We start from the raw sequence: 17,583 nt of genomic DNA, 5'->3' as shown, positions 1-17,583 counted from the left end.
CGTGCGTTCTCTTCCATGTATGGCAAGTTGAACGCCAACCTCACATTCTCCGGACTAAAATCTAAGTATTTCCCCCGAACTATTGTAACATAGTTCTTTGGATCCGGGTTCTTACTTTGATCATGGTTCTTGGTGATCCCTGCATTGGCATAGAACTCTTGAACCATTAGGATGCCGACTTGTTGGATGGGATTTGTTAGAACTTCCCAACCTCTTCTTTGAATTTCATGTCGGATCTCCGGATACTCATTTCTTTTGAGTTTAAAAGGGACCTCAGGGATCACCTTCTTTTTGGCCACAACATCATAGAAGTGGTCTTGATGGGCTTTAGAGATGAACCTTTCCATCTCCCATGACTCGGATGTGGAAGCTTTTATCTTCCCTTTCCCTCTTCTAGAGGATTCTCCGGTCTTAGGTGCCATCAATGGTAATGGAAAAACAAAAAAGCTATGCTTTTACCACACCAAACTTAGAATATTGCTCGCCCTCGAGCAATAAACAAAAGAATAGAAGAAGAAGAAGAAGAAATATGGAGAGGGAGAGGGAGATGTGGTTTCGGCCAAGGAGAGTGTAAAGAGGTGTGTTGTATGAATCTGATGAAGAATGGAGGGCTTTATATAGGGAAGGGAAGGGGGGAAAGGTTTCGGCCATATGGGTGGGTTTGGGTGGGAAATTGGTTTTGAATTTTGAAGGTAGGTGGAGTTTATGAGGTAGGTTTATTGGGAAGAGTGGGTGGATGTGAGTGGTGAAGGTTTAATGGGGAAGAGAGATTGAGGTGATTGGTGAAGGGCTTTTAGGGAAGAGTGTTTATGGGGTTGTGTGAAAGAGAGTGGTGAGAAGAAGTGAGTGGAGGTAGGTGGGGATCCTGTGGGGTCCACAGATCCTAAGGTGTTCAAGGATTTACATCCCTGCACCCATTAGGCATGTAAAAATGCCTTTGTACCCAACTCTGGGCGTTCAGCGCCAGGTTGGTGGCCATTTTGGGCGTTCAACGCCCATCTGTGTGCCATTTCTGGCGTTGAACACCAGAACCATGCCTGTTCTGGCGTTCAGCGCCCAGAAGCTGCCCATTTTGGGCGTTCAGCGCCAGAACCATGCTCTGTTCTGGCGCTGAACGCCAGACAGATGCTCCTCCAGGGTGTGATTTTTCTTCTGCTGTTTTTGATTCCGTTTTCAATTTTTCTATTTATTTTGGGACTCCACATGATCATGAACCTAAGAAAACATGAAAAACAATAAAAATAAGAATTAGATAAACATTGGGTTGCCTCCCAACAAGCGCTTCTTTAATGTCAATAGCTTGACAGTGGGCTCTCATGGAGCCTCACAGATGTGCAGAGCTTTGTTGAGACTCTCCAACACCAAACTTAGAGTTTGGATATGGGAGTTCAACACCAAACTTAGAGTTTGGTTGTGGCCTCCCAACACCAAACTTAGAGTTTGACTGTGGGGGCTCTGGTTGACTCTGCTTTGAGAGAAGCTTTTTCTGCTTCCTCTCCATGGTTGCAGAGGGAGATCCTTGAGTTTTAAACACAAGGGAGTTCTCATTCCATTGAAGGAATATTTCACCTCTGTCAACATCAATCACAGCTCTTGCTGTGGCCAGGAAAGGTCTTCCCAGGATGATGGATTCATCCTCTTCCTTTCCAGTATCCAGGACTATGAAATCAGTAGGTATGTAAAGGCCCTCAACCTTTACTAATACATCTTCTACTTGTCCATAAGCCTGTTTTCTTGAGCTGTCTGCCATCTCTAGTGAGATTTTAGCAGCTTGCACCCCATAGATTCCCAGTTTCTCTATTACAGAGAGGGGCATGAGGTTAATTCCTAAACCAAGGTCACACAGAGCCTTAAAGATCATGGTGCCTATGGTATAGGGTATTATGAACTTTCCAGGATCCTGTCTCTTCTGAGGCAATGTCAGTTGATCCAGATCACTTAGTTCATTGATGAACAAGGGAGGTTCAACTTCCCAAGCATCAATGCCAAATAATTTGGCATTCATCTTCATGATTGCACCAAGAAACTTGGCAGTTTGCTCTTCAGTGACATCCTCATTCTCTTCAGAAGAGGAATACTCATCAGAGCTCATGAAGGGCATAAGGAGGTTCAATGGAATCTCTATGGTCTCTAGATGAGCCTCAGAGTCCTTTGGTTCCTCAGAAGGAAGCTCCTCATTGATCACTGGACATCCCAGGAGGTCTTCCTCCTTGGGATTCACGTCCTCTCCTCTCCTCACAGGTTCGGCCATGGCGCTTATGTCAATGGCCTTGCACTCTCCTTTTGGGTTCTCTTCTGTATTGCTTGGGAGAGTACTAGGAGGGATTTCAGTGATCCTTTTACTCAGCTGGCCCACTTGTGCTTCCAAATTTCTAATGGAAGACCTTGTTTCATTCATGAAACTTATAGTGGCCTTAGATAGATCAGAGACTAGATTTGCTAAATTAGAAGCATTTTGTTCAGAGTTCTCTGTCTGTTGCTGAGTTGATGATGGAAAAGGCTTGCTGTTGCTAAACCTGTTTCTTCCACCATTATTAAAGCCTTGTTGGGGCTTTTGATCCTTCCATGAGAAATTTGGATGATTTCTCCATGTTGAGTTATAGGTGTTTCCATAAGGTTCACCTAAGTAATTTACCTCTGCTATTGCAGGGTTCTCAGGATCATAAGCTTCTTCTTCAGAAGATGCCTCTTGAGTACTGTTGGATGCAGCTTGCATTCCATGCAGACTCTGAGAGATCATATTGACTTGCTGAGTCAATATTTTATTCTGAGCCAATATGGCATTCAGAGTATCAACTTCAAGAACTCCCTTCTTCATAGGCGTCCCATTACTCACAGGATTTCTTTCAGAAGTGTACATGAACTGGTTATTAGCAACCATGTCAATGAGTTCTTGAGCTTCTGCAAGCGTTTTCTTTAGGTGAATGGATCCACCTGCAGAAGTGTCCAGTGACATCTTTGATAGCTCAGATAAACCATCATAGAATATATCCAGGATGGTCCATTCTGAAAGCATGTCAGAAGGACACTTTTTGGTCAACTGTTTGTATCTTTCCCAAGCTTCATAGAGGGATTCACCCTCTTTCTGTCTGAAGGTTTGAACATCAGCTCTAAGCTTGCTCAGCTTTTGAGGAGGAAAGTACTTGGCTAAGAAAGCCGTGACCAGCTTATCCCAAGAGTTCAGGCTGTCTTTGGGTTGAGAATCCAACCATAATCTAGCTCTGTCTCTTACAGCAAAAGGGAAAAGCATGAGCCTGTAGACTTCAGGATCTACTCCATTAGTCTTAACAGTATCACATATCTGCAAGAATTCAGTTAAGAACTGAAAAGGATCTTCAGATGGAAGTCCATGAAACTTGCAGTTCTGCTGCATCAGAGAAACTAATTGAGGTTTCAGCTCAAAGTTGTTTGCTCCAATGGCAGGAATGGAGATGCTTCTTCCATGTAAATTGGAATTAGGTGCAGTGAAGTCACCAAGCATTCTCCTTGCATTATTATTATTTTCAGCTGCCATCTCCTCTTCCTGTTCAAAAATTTCTGAAAGGTTATCTCTGGATTGTTGTATTTTAGCTTCTCTTAATTTTCTCTTCAGAGTCCTTTCAGGTTCTGGATCTGCTTCCACAAGAATGTTCTTATCCTTGCTCCTGCTCATATGACAAAGAAGAAGGCACAGAAAAATAATAATAATAATAGAGATCCTCTATACCACAGTATAGGGATCCCTGTGTGAGTAGAAGAAGAGGGGGAGACAAAGAATGTAATATAATGGAAGAAACACAACTGTGAGGATGGAAGAGAGGTGAGATGAGATGTTAGGATATGAATGAATAAATAGAATGAGATGGGGGAGGGAATTTTCGAAAATTTTTGAAAAGGAGTTAGTGATTTTTGAAAATGGTTTTTGAAAATTGTTAGTATTTTTTTTCGAAAATTTTTGAAATTAAAAAAAAATAAAAATATTTAGTTAATTAAAAAGAAATTTTTGAAAAAGAGGGAGGATATTTTCGAAAATGAGAGAGAGAGAGTTAGTTAGGTGGTTTTGAAAAAGTTAAGAAACAAACAAAAGTTAGTTAGTTAGTTGAAACAAATTTTGAAAAGATAAGAAGTTAGGAAGTTAGAAAAGATATTTTGAAAAGATATTTTTGAAAAAGATAAGATAAGAAGATATTTTAGAAACTAATTTTGAAAAAGATTTGATTTTTAAAATCTCAATTAATGACTTGATTCATAAGAAATCACAAGATATGATTCTAGAACTTAAAGTTTGAATCTTTCTTAACAAGCAAGTAACAAACTTCAAATTTTTGAATCAAAACATTAATTGATTTTGTTATTTTCGAAAATTTGGTATAAAAATAAGAAAAAGATTTTTGAAAAATATTTTTGAAATTTTCGAAAATAATTAAGAATTTTGAAAAAGATTTTGAAAAAGATAAGATTTTCAAATTGAAAATTTGATTTGACTCATAAGAAACAATTTGATTTTAAAAACTTTTGAAAAAGTCAATCCAAATTTTCGAATTTGATGGGAGAAAAGAGGAAAGATATATTTTTTTTTTTGAATTTTTATGATGCAAGAGAAAAACACTAAAAAGATGCAATGCATGAAATTTTTGAATCAAAACAATGAATGCATGTATGAATGATATGAATGTCAAGATGAACACCAAGAACACTTTGAATGTCAAGATGAACATCAAGAACATATTTTTGAAAAATTTTTAATGCAAAGAAAACATGTAAGACACCAAACTTAGAAATCTTTCATGTTTAGACTCTAAGAAACGAAAAATGCACATGGAAAACAAGAAAAGACACAAAACATGAAAACATCAAGATCAAACAAGAAGACTTACCAAGAACAACTTGAAGATCATGAAGAACACTATGAATGCATGATATTTTCGAAAAAATGCAAGATGCATATGCAAGTGACACCAAACTTATGATATGACTCAAGACTCAAACAAGAAACAGAAAATATTTTTGATTTTTATGAATTTCTTATTTTTTTGGATTTTTTTCGAAAATTTATTGAAAAAAAAAAATAAGGATTCCAAAATTTTTAATATGAATTCCAGAAATCTTGCATTCTTAGTCTAAAGCTTCAGTCCAGGAATTAGACATGGCTCACTAGCCAGCCAAGCTTTCAAAGAAAGCTCCAGTCCAAAATACTAGACATGGCCAATGGCCAGCCAAGCTTCAGCAGGTGATCATGGATCAGCAGCAGGTGGATGAGCAACAACTAAATTGCTCTTGATAACAAATTGCAAGCCTCAGTCCAAATGAATTTAGACATGGCTTTACAGCCAGCCAGGCTTCAACATGCTTTATGAAACACTAGAATTCATTCTTAAAAATTCTGAAGCCATAGAATAATTTATTTTTGAAAATATTTTTATAATTTTTTCGAAAATAGATGAGAAAATTTTGAAATTATTTTTGAAAAATTTTTGAAAAGAAAACAAAAAGAAAATTACCTAATCTGAGCAACAAGATGAGCCGTCAGTTGTCCAAACTCGAACAATCCCCGGCAACGGCGCCAAAAACTTGGTGCACGAAATTGTGATCTCCAGGCTCGAACAAATCCTGGTAATGGCTCCAAAGCTTGGTGCTCTGATCTTAATTCATAATTGTCACAACTTCGATACAACTAACCAGCAAGTGCACTGGGTCGTCCAAGTAATACCTTACGTGAGTAAGGGTCGAATCCCACGGAGATTGTTGGTATGAAGCAAGCTATGGTCACCTTGTAAATCTCAGTCAGACAGATATAAAGTGATAACGGTGTTTTCGAATATTATATAATAAGATAGGGATAGAGGTACTTATGTAAATCATTGGTAGGAATTTCAGATAAGCGAATGGAGATGCTTTTTGTTCCTCTGAACCTCTGCTTTCCTGCTATCTTCATCCAATCAGTCTTACTCCTTTCCATGGCTGGCTGTATGCAAGGGCATCACCGTTGTCAGTGGCTACATCCCCTCCTCTCAGTGAATAATATGCTCACGCACCCTGTCACGGCACGGCTATTCATCTGTCGGTTCTCGATCATGCTGGAATAGGATTCACCCTCCTTTTGCGTCTGTCACTAACGCCCAACAATCGCGAGTTTGAAGCTCGTCACAGTCATTCAATCATTGAATCCTACTCAGAATACCACAGACAAGGTTTAGACTTTCCAGATTCTCTTGAATGCCGCCATCATTCTAGCTTACGCCACGAAGATTCTGGTTAGGAGATCTAAGAGATATTCATTCTAGCTTTATTTCATGTAGAACAGAGGTGTTTGTCAGGCACGTGTTCATAGGGGAGATGGTGATGAGCGTCACACATAATCATCACCTTCATCACGTTCTTGGGTGCGAATGGATATCTTAGAAGCGAAATAAGATGAATTGAATAGAAAACAGTAGTACTTTCATTAATCTTTGAGGAACAGCAGAGCTCCACACCTTAATCTATGGAGTGTAGAAACTCTACCGTATGAAAATACATAAGTGAAGGTCCAGGCATGGCCGAGATGGCCAGCCCCCTAAACGAGATCAATAGTCTCCTAAGATGAACAATGGAATAAAACTGAGACCAAAGATACCTAATACAATAGTAAGAGGTCCTATTTATAATAAACTAGCTACTAGGGTTTACATGAGTAAGTAATTGATGCATAAATCCACTTCCTGGGCCCACTTGGTGTGTGTTTGGGCTGAGCCTGAGTGTTGCACGTGCAGAGGCCATTTGTGGAGTTGAACGCCAGTTTCTGTGCCAGTTTGGGCGTTCAACTCTGGCTTTGGATCCTTATCTAGCGCTGGACGCCAGATTTGGGTAGAAGGCTGGCGTTGAACGCCAGTTTACATCGTCAATTCTTGGCCAAAGTATGGACTATTATATATTGCTGGAAAGCCCTGGATGTCTACTTTTTAACGCAATTGGAAGCGCGCCATTTCAAGTTCTGTAGCTCCATAAAATCCACTTTGAGTGCAGGGAGGTCAGAATCCAACAGCATCAGCAGTCCTTTTTCAACCTCTGAATCTGATTTCTGCTCAAGTCCCTCAATTTCAGCCAGAAAATACCTGAAATCACAGAAAAACACACAAACTCATAGTAAAGTCCAGAAATGTGAATTTAACATAAAAACTAATGAAAACATCCCTAAAAGTAACTAGATCCTACTAAAAACAGTGCCAAAAAGCGTATAAATTATCCGCTCATCAGAAGTCATCATGGAAAAGAATTTGAAAATCAAGATTTTGAAAAATTATGTGATGACTTTGTAATTGCTCATAATTTTTCATGTCCTAGAACTCCTCAACAAAATGGGGTAGTTGAAAGAAGAAATAGAAGTCTTCAAGAAATGACTAGGGCTATGCTTTGTGAAAATGAGGTTCCAAAATTTCTATGGGCTGAAGCTGTAAATACGGCTTGTTATATTTTGAATAGGACTATCAATAGAAAAGGGTTAAAGAAAACTCCTTATGAGCTATGGAAAGGAACCCCTCCTAATCTTAAGTATTTTCACATTTTTTGATGCAAATACTTTGTGCTTAACAATAAAGAAAATCTTGAAAAATTTGATCCAAAATCCTATGAGGGAATGTTTGTTGGATACTCCACCACTAGCAAAGCATATAGAATATACCTCAAAGAACATAGAACCATAGAGGAATCCATACACGTGTCTTTTTGTGATACTAATTCAATTCCTAGTGTTGTAGTAGATGATGATGCAGGTTGTGAAGATATTGTCAACCAGGAAGTCAGTAAAGAAAATCTCAAAACTGTCCTAAGTGAAGAACTTGTCCATCCAGAAATGTCTCATCAGGATGGAGGAGACATTTCCACTTTGTCTCTTGAACCAGTCAGAGAATCCAGAACAGACCATATTGCTGAAGCTCATCAAGGTAGATCCTCACCTCCAAGGCCAAGAGAATAGAAGTTTTTGAAGGGTTACTCCAATGATTTTATCATTGATGATCCTTCCCAAGGCGTGACCACTAGATCCTCAAGCAAGAAGCAAGTTGAGCAAAGCAATGTTGCTTTCTTGTCCTAATTAGAGCCTCTCAAAGTAAAGCAAGCCCTTGAAGACCCCTCATGGGTTAAAGCCATGGAAGAGGAGCTTGCTCAATTTGAAAAGAATGAGGTTTAGACACTTGTACCCAATCCTAATGGTAAGAAGGTAACCGGTACAAAGTGGATCTTTACAAATAAATTGGGTGAGGATGGTAATGTTGTTCGTAACAAGGCTAGATTAGTGTCCCAAGGTTACGATCAAGAGGAAGGTATCGATTTTGATGAGTCTTTTGCTCCAGTAGTAAGAATGGAAGCAATTAGGTTGCTTCTTGCCTATGTTGCCCATAAGGGTTTTAAAATGTTCCAAATGGATGTTAAATGTGCTTTCCATAATGGATTCATAGATAGAGAATTATTTGTGGTTCAACCCCCCGGTTTTGAAAATAAAGAATTTCCAAATTATGTTTTTAAACTTTCAAAAGCTCTTTATGGGCTTAGGCAAGCTCCAAGAGCTTGGTATGAAAGGCTTAGTGCCTTCTTGATGGAAAATCACTTTCAAATGGGTACCACCGATACTACTTTATTTATCAAAGAGTCTAATGATGATATTCTTCTTGTTCAAGTTTATGTGGATGGTATTGTGTTTGGTTCGGCCAATGAGACCTTGTGTGAAGTGTTTGGAAAACTTATGACTAGTGAGTTTGAAATGAGTTTAATGGGAGAATTAACTTTCTTTCTTGGTCTCCAAATTAAACAAACTCCTAGTGATATTTTTATTCACCAAGGTAAATATGCTAAAGAATTAATCAAGAAATTTGGCCTTGAAAATTTCAAACCAATAGGAACTCCTATGCATCCAAACACTAAACTTGAAAAGGATGAAAATGGCAAAGATGTGGATGAAACAAGGTATAGAGAAATGATAGGCTCACTTATGTATCTTACTTCCTCTAGGCCGGATATTGTTCAAAGTGTGAGTGTATGTTCGAGGTTTCAATCTCACCTAAAAGAATCCCATCTTTCAGCCGTCAAAAGAATCATTAGATACAATAAGGGAACATGTGATTATGGCTTATGGTATCCTAGATCTAATGATTTCTGTGCGGTAGGGTTTTGTGATGCAGATTATGCGGGAGATCGGGTGGATAGAAGGAGCACATCCGGAATGTGTTGCTTCCTTGGAAGCTCACTAAACATGTGGTCAAGTAAGAAACAAGCCACCATTGCTCTATCCACAGCTGAAGCCGAATACATATCTGCCTCTGCTTGTTGTTCTCAATTAATTTGGTTGAAAACTCAGTTAGAGGATTATAAATTGAAAATCAATAGTATACCTTTGTTCTGTGATAATATGAGTGTAATAAATATTTCCAAAAATCCTATTTTGCACTCTAGAACTAAGCACATTGAGGTTAGATATCATTTTATTAGAGAACATGTGCAAAAAGGTACTATTGATATTCAATTTGTAAAATCCGAAGAACAACTTGCTGATATATTCACTAAACCTTTGTGATAGGTTCTGTTCATTAAAGAACAGTGGGTATGTTGGATTTGAATTCTGTTGATAAATTGTGATTTTATTGATTCTGTTTATTTTTGTCTCGTAGGAAGGAAGGAGACAAATTTGGATGTGTGTTGAACAAGCCATGAGACAGGGGGAGACTGAACTCGGCGTTAGTGAACATGGGCCCAGCCAATCTCTTTTGTCACAATCCTTGACTCTGGCCCATTTGAGTTCTTCATCTTTTAAATTAATTCTTTTTGGTAGTTATCACATCATATCTTGTTAGGAGGAGTTCTTGTCAAATCATAATCTTTTCTCTTATTCCCTCCCTTGATTCAAGGAAAAGATTTTCCAGTTACCTTTTAAATTTTAAAAGATTTCCTTGATGATAATCGTGCCATTAAATTCCCATTAAATGCAGTTGTAACCTCTCTCCACATCCCACTATCTTCGGTCATCCCTTCACATTCTCACCATCTACTTCTTCCTCTCTTATTATGAAAAAGAAGGTAGCGCCTAGGAGAAGAAACCAAACCCCACATTCCAAAATTCCTCCATCTTCTTCTGCTCCTCACACTCACACTCATATCCATATTCACTCTACTTCATCTTCTTCCCCTTCTTCACAGTCAACCGAAACCATGAGGAAGAAGGTAATAGCTCAAAGAACCTCCTCAAGAAGGAAGATTGAAAAGGAAAAGGAGCAAATGCCTGCTGAAGAAGAGTCACAATCATCTCCACCACCTTTACCACCAAGGAAATCAACTCCACATGCTTCTGGCCGCAGTTCTAAGCGTTCAAAGGGTTACACCCTCCACCACACTCGAGAGCCACTAAACTTGGACTCTCTTGATTTCAAAAACAAGTTCAATAAGAATCACTCACATTTTGATCTGGCTTGGTTCAACTCATGCGCTGCTTATGAATTTTATTCTCAAGTTCTAGTCAACCGCCACTTGTGTACCTCTTATGTTGTCTCTCTGGAAAATTTATTTGATAAGGGTGTTGATCTGTCTACCCTTTTTGATAAACTGAAATGGACTCCTCTGCTCAAGATCCACAAGCCAGTCTACCCAAATCTAGTTCGCGAGTTTTATGCGAACGTGATGTACATTGATGGAGCCCTACATTCCTATGTTAAGAAGGTGCACCTGACCTTGAATAGAGAGACCATCAGTGCTGCACTAGGATATGAAGATGATGGACCAAGAGCTTACATGTCAAGAAAATGGGACTCTCAGGTTGGGGTTACTCTTCAGACTGTTCTCTCTCGGGTTTGCGAAAATTTTTCTGCTCTTGATGGAACCATTCTGACTCACAAGGCTCTGGGCCCTGTAAGAACATTACTTCACCGTATCATTAACCATATTTTGATGCCTCAGAGCGGATCATATCAGAGGGTAACAATTTGTGATACCCTAGTTTTATTTTCTATTTTCACTTCATCTCCTATTTCTTTTGCTTACTTAATGGTGCATCACATGTGGGAATATGTGCGTAGTGATAAAAAGGCAAATTTGCCTTATGGTATTTTTCTAACTTGCATTTTCGAACAATTTAATGTTGATGTTCTCAATGAGCCTATAGAAAACAGGGTTTCAACCTTGAAAGGAGGAGGAATTTCTGAAGCCATGAAAGGCAAAAAGGGAAAAAGTGCGATTGCATCGGACAGTGACACTGAATATCATCACTCAAAATCTTCCAAATTTTTTGACTCAGTCAAAGATGTGCTGCAAGAATTCTCTCACATGAGCTATATGATGATCAAATCTTCAAAGGAGGCCAGAAAACAAGCCTATGAGAATGAAAAGGCCTAGACAAAGTGTCATGAGAGAATCAATTTGCTTATCAATGGCTTTGAAAAAGACATGGGTGCTACGGATGAAGACAATGAATCCCTTGGCTCAGACGTTAATCTTTCTGATGTTTGATATGCTCTTGGCTGCTCGTACCTATGAACTCTTTTTTCCTTTTAATGTTTTCTTGTTTTGGTATTGTGTAACTGTTAGTTAACTGTACTTGGATACTTTGGACCATTGTGTTTTGGTAAAAAAAAAATTTTCTGCCTTTTGTATGTTATTTTCATTTGTTTTGCAGGACTCCCATTGATGACAAAAGGGGGAGAAAAGTTAAGAAAAATTGAAAAACATGGCTGACTCTATGAAACAGCGGCTGAAATCTGAATGATTAATCATTACCCCTGTGCTTGTGCTCCAAATTTTTTTCCTGTGCTTGTGCTTCATTTGTTTACTTTTCTTTATGATTTATGCTCTGATTTCTGGTTTATGTGGTTTATGCTCTGAGTTACGTTTTATCATGGTATGAATTTGCTTGTGCTCTGATATTTTTCTGATTTGTTATTTGCCATTTTTTTTTGTAAATTGTTGGATTTTTTCTTGATTAATAGTTTGACAGAAAATCCTATTAACAGAAATTATTTGTACATGTTAATTTGAAGTATGTTGAGTCTTGGTTATATGTTGAAATTTACTTTGAAGGTACTCAAGCATACATTAATTTGGTTGTTATTGTGAGCAAAAAATTATTTAGATGATAATAAATCAAATTTTGATTATCATATTTCATCTCATAAAAATATCAAGCTGTTCAAGATTTGTTTAATATTCCATATGTTGAATACATTATGGCTTTAAGCTTGGTTTTAAGAATATTATAGGTATTGCTCCCATCAATCAAAATAGCACATATTAAGGGGGAGCATTGTGACAAGTTGAAAGGGGGAGGGTCCAAAAATATTCAAGGGAGTACTTCTAATCCTTACCCTATTTCAATTCAATTTTTTAATAATGTTTGTCATTAAGGGAGAGATTGTTGAGTCTGAAAAACTTCAAATTATGGTGATGATCAAACATTGTTAAAAATATTATTTACAAAATTGTTAATTTAATTTTTGGTTATTATTAACCTAATTACAAATTGATTATTTAACAATTTTGTTGAGGTATGCAGATTTGGTGTTGGGCAACAAGAAAATTAAGCCCAATATGATAATAATAATATCTAGCCTTGTGCAAAAATGCTATATGATATGTGGCTAAATTATTATGGTATTTGGGCCAAAAAATTATTATGCAAGCCCAAAAATAATCCTTGTTACAATACCAACAAAACTTGGTTTGAATTAAAAGAAAATGGAGCATGTAGTTTCTATTACCCATTTACTTTGGTGGGATCCAAATTCAAATTGAGTGCATGCCTTCCACAGTTACTTCCTTTCAATGGGTTATGGAACTCAAATTTTAATCAACATGGATTTACTGCATGCCTTGGTAACATGAGAGAGAAAGCTTACATTGATTTGATTGCTATTATTGCTCTCACACGTTACTAGGCTTGGGAAAAGGGAAGTGGTTAATTAATTAATTTTAATTACCTTCTTTACTTCTTGTAAAAGTATTTCACTCTTCTCTCTCTTCTCTTTCTTTGCTTTCGATCATATCATCAGGAAGGGAGGATATGCAAGTTATCAGAAGAGAGGTGCAAAAAACAGAAGTTATGGACAAGCAAGAAGCCAAGGTGATGATGGCTCTTGCAAAAGGAAGATCTACAGTATGGTGTGATTGAGATCCTTGCCACTTATGGTAAGATGTGGTGAAGAAGTCTCAGGATCACCATGCCTAAAAATGGTGGAAGATCCAATTCGGTCAGAAAAAAAGATCCCTAGGGTATGGCTCGTCTCTACTTTTTTAATCCATCACAGAAGGTAGCTACTGTAGCTACGTGGAGGAGGAAGCAGAAGTGTAGCAGGAGGAGCTGTCAAGGATCAAGTGTTCATCAAGGGTCAGAAATCCTTCTTGGGGACCAAGTCAAGATGGAAGGCTCAGATTGATGAAGCTTGAAGAAAAGGGATGAGAGAGAGGTAATTGCATGTTGGTTTTGCTTTTCGGTTCCCTCTCTCTTCTCTCTGTCCGAACCAGATTTGATGTTTGAAGAAGAAGAAATTGGCTCGGTTGGACCAGTTTCAACTTTGGAAGCTTTCCCTTCTATAATAAGGGTGAACGGCTAAGGCTTGAAGCAAGGTGAGAAAGCACAGAGTTCTCATAGCTACCCAAGTTAACAGAAGATCTTCTCCTTCAATGTGTTTCATTTTGTATTTTCTTTAGTTTTGTCTGTCTTGAGTCTCATGGTGAAAAAGGCAAACAATATGAGGTTTGTAAGAAAAAGCCAGTGAGCGAAAAGAGGCAGAGGGTACAAAATTAAAGAAAAAGCCATGGATGTCCTAGAGGTCCTTTGTACATTTGTGTTATGTATCATGATTCTGTGGGAATCCCCTTGCAAGTTGGGTTAGCACTTAGCAGTTGAAAGCTTGGCAGGTGACCAAGTCAAGTTCAGGATTGGGGATAGATTCTGGACTTGTCCCGGATAGGAAGGTTAGTTCCTAGGGAGAATTGGTGTTTGTAATCTGTATGATTATAGTGAAATTCCATCATAGTTATGATGGAGACTGGATGTAGGCTGCATTGCACTTAGCAGCTGAACTAGGATACTTCTTGGTGTGATTCTCTCTCTCTCTTCTACTCCATTTCTGATTATGTTGCATAGGAGACAAAATTGAAAAATATCTCCTGACTGGTTACGAGACAAAATGAAAATGTCTCTTGACTAGTTACGAGACAAAAAGAAGAAAAATCTCCTGAATTCATTTCAAAGGGCAGCAAGTGTTACTCAGCGAAAAGGGGCTAAGATTCAACCCCCCTTTTCTTAGCCAATGATTACCATCAGAATGCTTTGTTAGAATGATATGAAAGTTAGAATACTTTGAAAAGAAAATAAGATAGAATAAAGTTAGAATGCCTTGAAAGTCTAATTTAATTATTTTGAAACTAAAACACTATGTGATTTCCTTTTTTTATTTACTAAACTAAACCACATTTCAAGTTATTTTTATTTCTTGAGTTTCTTCTTTTGTTATTATATATTGGTGTTTGTTATGTTATTAATATTTATTAATGTATTTGCTGTACAGACATGATGACAGGCAATAGAGGTAGGTCGAGTGGGACACGTAGTCGTGGTAGAGGGCGGGAGTAGAGGGTGATTACTGGGCAGTCCTGGGGATTCCACCGAATCCCCAGGACTGCCCAGCAATCACCCTCTACCGCGGCTACCCCATCGACCCCTGTGACGTCACAGGCGGTCCATCAGATCATCAATTTATCATGGTCCTAAATCCGAACCGGGTGCCTTCTTCTGCTACGCCCCCTACAAATGCAGCGATGACATCAACAGAGCCTGCGGTGGGTGATGTCTCCAATGCCCCCGAGCAGGATGCCCCTCCACCACTGTCCGTCATCCGGATTAAGATTTGGCCCGATATCATGTAGTCATGAGTTTACTTTTTTAATATTACGTTTGTTTATCTCAAGTTTGTTTATATTACGTTTGTTTATCTTGAGTTTGTTTATCTTATGTGTTTGATAATGTGCGGTTTGTTCTCTGACAGGTTTACACCGAACCCTAATGCTTGCACACAGGAGGTATCTGAGGTCATTAGTCTATGTATGACCACCTATGGCCGACCTACACGCAGATCCCAGCTGATATCAGAGAGCGCTGGTTTCAGAAGTGGGTGGTAAGAATCCAATTTGGTTAGAATTAATTAACTGTATTTTATTCCAATTAACTAATGTTGGTGAATCAGTTTGTATAATTAAAATTCATATGGGATGTTGAGCATAACCTTATCATCCGGAAGATCTACGACCACTGGACAGCCAAACATTTTCAGTAGACGATGAGCTATGTTCTTCAGGGGAAAGACCACCTGACATCGTGGATCCGTCCAAACATCAAGAGTGAACTGAAGGCTCATTTTCGAGATAACAAGAGGTTCAAGCGTCGCCGTCTGACGAACATCGCCAACAGGGCTTCGCCCAGGTCGTCGAGGTATGCGGGTGGATCGGTGATCTTCATGAAGACGAGGATGAGACTGGTAATAATTTTGGCATTATTTTATTTTATAGTAATTACTTGAATTAGTTTTTTAATTTGTTCAATTATTTTATAAGTTACTTGTTCTGTTATGATATACACTTATGTAGTCTCGTATGAATTAAACTGAGTTGAGCTGATATAGAACTGTTTCATCAGTTTAATTTCCTTTTTTATCATCAAGTTACTTAAATAGTTAGTAGAGTTTAGTTAATTTAATTTTCAGTTTTAGTGGATTTAGATGGTTAGGATAGGTTAGAATAGGATATATTAGACTCTAAGATTGTTGGAAAATGTTAGATTATCAAACTGTTTGCTGATTCCTGCTGCTAAAATTATTTGGAACATACTTGACTGTGAAAATAATTATGGATATTTGGTTTGGATGGAACCCTTCAAGGGTGGCTAAATCCAAATTTCAAGGGAGACTCTATCAAAATTTTTATAAGATTTTCAGTGAAATAAAAAAATTAAAATTATATTTTTGAAATTAAAATTAAGATTTTCTGCCTCATATATATTTGTCTGTCATTGTTTAATTTGTTTGTTTATTTTATTGTTTAGTTGATATATTAATTTGTAGTCTAAGTCGTTAGATTGTGAGGTAACACTAATGGAGACCTTCAAGTATACCCATACTTTGAAGGCAAACAAGGAAATATTTGCTTACGAGCAGTCGGCGACCCATTATGTGAGTTTAAATTAATCCTAAAATTTAACTTTATTTGGTTTAAAGTTAATTATTTAACTATTATCCTAATCACAAGTAACGTGTGTGACACAGGAGGAGTATCAACAGAGGTTGGAGGTCGCGGGATCCAGCAATCTCAGTCGCGTAGTGGAGCTGAAAAAGCCGGCTCGGAGACCTCAATCGTGGATCCTGAAAGGATTTGGCCCGAGACCACCTCTGAACCCCACAAGAATCGCCGCTTTGAGTTTGCTTGTTCTTTGCCAGTGGCATCCACTCTTCTGTGTTGGTGGCTTCCTATGCCTCTGCCTCTGCCTTTGCCACCAGCTCTACTGATTCCCAAGAAGTTGTTGACCTGAGGGAGGAGGTGCATAACCTAAACAGGAGCTCCACTAGCAGCATGAGCAGTCTGAGCAAAGGTATCAAGAGATTCTTGCATGCATTGCTGTCAGCTCCAACCTGGCGGAGAAGTTGGAGTAGCTTGGTCTGTTGCAATAGCAGATAGAGGAGTATAGCCAGCAGATGTGCGCTGGAGGTAGCGACGCTATTGGTTCCAGTGAGGACGCTGCTGGTGGGGCATCGACGGCAGAACCTACTCTACCGTCTCATTAGCAGGGGAACCACAACACTAACGACGACGACAATTATCAGGATCTGTAGGGGGTTAGGATTTTATATATTTTTGTTTGTTTATGGTACAATACTCTACTTCTGTGATATTTTATTGCATTCATACTATTTACTTTTAATAAAATAATTTGTTGATTTCTACTAATTTTAGATTTCTGATAACAATTTTGTTAACAAGACTTTTAATTTGATTTGACTTTTAGTTGTGGCTAAACTGTGCCAGAAAAATAAAAAGCCTAATTCATCCGACGGTAATTTTTGGTGCCATTTCAAGCAAAATGGTGCCAAAGTTAATCCGACGGTAATCATCATCAACTCATACTCGACAATCCATTGAAAATACCAACGAAAAATTTGTCGGTAATTAGCGTCGGATGACAAAATCTGCCGGTAATGGGTTTTCGGCGCTGTTTATACCATTAACTACAGGACGACGGTAAATCCAACGGTAATCTTTTTAGCGACGAATTTATTTGATTAATCTAACGGTAAATCCGACGGTAAACAACGCTTTTCTTGTAGTGAATATACCAAAAAATCCAAATTATATCGAAAAAGATCAAAACTACATGGAAAAAATCCAAATCACATCGAAAAAATTCAAATCATATTAAATTCATTCTGAAGGAGTTGTGGATTTTTTTTAATTGGATGTTTCTTTCTTTGTAAAAGAAAATGTATCCTAAATACCAATACATTTCTTATTAAGGAACGAAAAAAAATTCACAATATACCCAAAAAATCCAAATTATATTGAAAAAATTATCCACTTTACATGAAAAAAATTATACTACAT

The 17,583-nt window shown here is 38.0% G+C and overlaps 1 non-coding gene across 1 annotated transcript; it reads left to right on the top strand.

Annotated features, from left to right (window-relative positions):
* The first annotated feature begins 3,010 nt into the window (after positions 1 to 3,010).
* Positions 3,011 to 3,118, top strand: LOC112787639 (small nucleolar RNA R71). Its single transcript, XR_003195040.1, has one exon. It is a non-coding gene; the product is annotated as a small nucleolar RNA R71 (small nucleolar RNA).
* Positions 3,119 to 17,583: the final 14,465 nt, after the last annotated feature.

The sequence above is a fragment of the Arachis hypogaea genome, chromosome 20 (assembly GCF_003086295.3).
Source record: "Arachis hypogaea cultivar Tifrunner chromosome 20, arahy.Tifrunner.gnm2.J5K5, whole genome shotgun sequence".
Classification (NCBI taxonomy): Eukaryota; Viridiplantae; Streptophyta; class Magnoliopsida; order Fabales; family Fabaceae; genus Arachis; species Arachis hypogaea.
The sequence above is the reverse complement of the archived record's forward strand: the minus strand, read 5'-3'. Positions and strand labels throughout refer to the sequence as shown.